The sequence below is a fragment of the Protobothrops mucrosquamatus genome, unplaced genomic scaffold (genome assembly GCF_001527695.2).
Source record: "Protobothrops mucrosquamatus isolate PMUCROS unplaced genomic scaffold, P.Mucros_1.0 scaffold8856, whole genome shotgun sequence".
NCBI classification, from domain to species: domain Eukaryota; kingdom Metazoa; phylum Chordata; class Lepidosauria; order Squamata; family Viperidae; genus Protobothrops; species Protobothrops mucrosquamatus.
The window spans coordinates 3,956-6,226 of NW_015394649.1; positions in this window are offsets into that span (position 1 = coordinate 3,956).

Below are 2,271 nucleotides of genomic sequence, written 5' to 3' on the forward strand. Positions count from 1 at the left end.
AAGCTTTGCTGCCTTGCGCCTTAATCACTACATCAAACTATTATATTTCTATTAATGTTTTTGAAACTCCTATAACCTAAAGGAGGAATTTGACCAGTGTAACTGAAATCTGCAGGAGGGAACCACATCTGTACTCTGTCATGGAAAGAGTAAAAACCTTCATATTACATATAGACAGCCAGTCTTAATATTGTTACTTGTTGTATTTAACAGTTATTTGCACCCTTATAAATATTATTTGTTTGCACAATTTATAGCCATCTCTCCATAAAATACTCACAATAAAATAAGACATCAATAAAACCAGTAACAATTTTAGAAGGAAAGAATCCAAATTAAATCATCTTAGAATTAACCTATCTACTTAGAAGCAATTTCCACTGAATTAAAGCAAATTTAAATAGGAGATGATACTAGAATGAAAGCCCTAAAAGTCTGAAGAATTAATAAGCATAACTAGCTACTTAGAATGGGTAAGTATAAGGTACGAGAATGGTAAAACTGCAGCCAGTGGTTCCCTGGCTAAAGAGAACTATTATATAAATATATTTTACCTGATTCCCAAGAAAATCCAGAGACTATTTAATTGGAAGGATGGAGGAAAAAAAATCAGATTTAATTCTGGAGCTTAGATGATAAGATGGATGGATGGATGGATGACAGATAGATGACAGATAGCTAAAATATGACTTCTTTGCACTGTCATGGGGAATCAATTACTTCATTTAAGGATTCATTCTTCTCTATAATAAAATTTAAATCTCACCAAGCTCTATCTGAGAGTCTTCTTGCTGAGTAGAATCAAATGCTGAGTAAGGGGACAAATGCCATTTTATGAAGCCTGATAGTAATCTACAAAATGCTTATTGAAATGTATTAATCTATGCTTCTCATCCAAAAGCAAATAGCTAAGAGAACCTTTTTGAGGGATAACATAAGGGAGGGAGATCTTTGCCAAATCTGAGAATTGGGTATGGGAGATTCTCTAAGTAGGCATAAAATCTCCCTGTTAAAATTAACATTTCACAAACCATAGGAACTGGGCATCTAAGGATGTCCCATAGAAGTGTCTTTATTGTGCTATAAAAATATTTATTGTTTTTAAGGAGTTTTGAAGAATGTCTCAAAGGTGCTTTTTCAAAAGGCAATTGGGCTTTTGTTTTTCCTCTTGAGGAAGAAGAAGACTAATTCCTTCCATCACACCTACCATCCTTCCAGAACCAATGAAACTTCTTGGATGAGAAGCAAAATGTCTTTTTCTTCATCAAGGGGGAAAAAAAGTCCAATTGCCTTTTGAAAAAGCCCCTTTGAGACAACTGTGACCTGGATGACTGAGAATCTCCACAGAAAGTCTTTGGGAGAAAGACTTTCTCTCCCCTTAGCTTCCCACCCTCCACCTACCAATGTAATTCTTCTTTCTTTCTTTCTTTCTTTCTTTCTTTCTTTCTTTCTTTCTTTCTTTCTTTCTTTCTTTCTTTCTTTCTTTCTTTCTTTCTTTCTTTTCCTTTTCCTTTTCCTTTTCCTTTTTCTTTTTCTTTTTCTTTTACTTTTTCTAGGCATAGTAGGTGATTGGACATCTGTCTTCTCAGAAAGCCAGAGTGAAAGAATGGACAGAAAATTTGAGGAGAATGTAGCAAAAACTAAGCTTGGGATGATGTTGAAATATGAGCAGTACTGCAAAAACTGAAGAGGCCATCAGTGCTACAAATCTCTCAGGTTCTGATTTTCTGCATGAGGATAAACATACTTAAGTTGTTCAAGAAGAATTGGTAGTGCCTTCCTCGGTCCCCAGATGTGCCAGATGCCATTTCTGATAATCCCAACATAGCTATTGGTTGGGTTATGTGATGAATCAAAACTGACAGGAGCTGGAGTCCAACAGTCTGAAAAAAAGCTGCTGTTAGGACACCATTCGTTCCTTTCACCTCTTACAGATATCTATATATTTGATATTTCATACTTATTTTTAAGTGGAAGAACCCTTCCAGAATTAATAAAAAACTATACTTACCTATAAGAATTTACTCTCTTATTCTATGCAAAATTTGTTGAGCAATTATGAAAGATAATGCCTAAGAAGCTTCTATTGTTCCTGATAACAGAATTCCTTATAAATTTTATTTTGCTTTAATAGAGAAATTCACCCCCAGGTTCGAAAGAAATAAGCTCTTGGTTCTAATCCATACCAAATGTTCTCTTCTGTATGACCACTAGCACAAAGAAACTTTATAGTGAAGGCTTTCCACAAAGGAGGCAAATGTGCAAACAGTA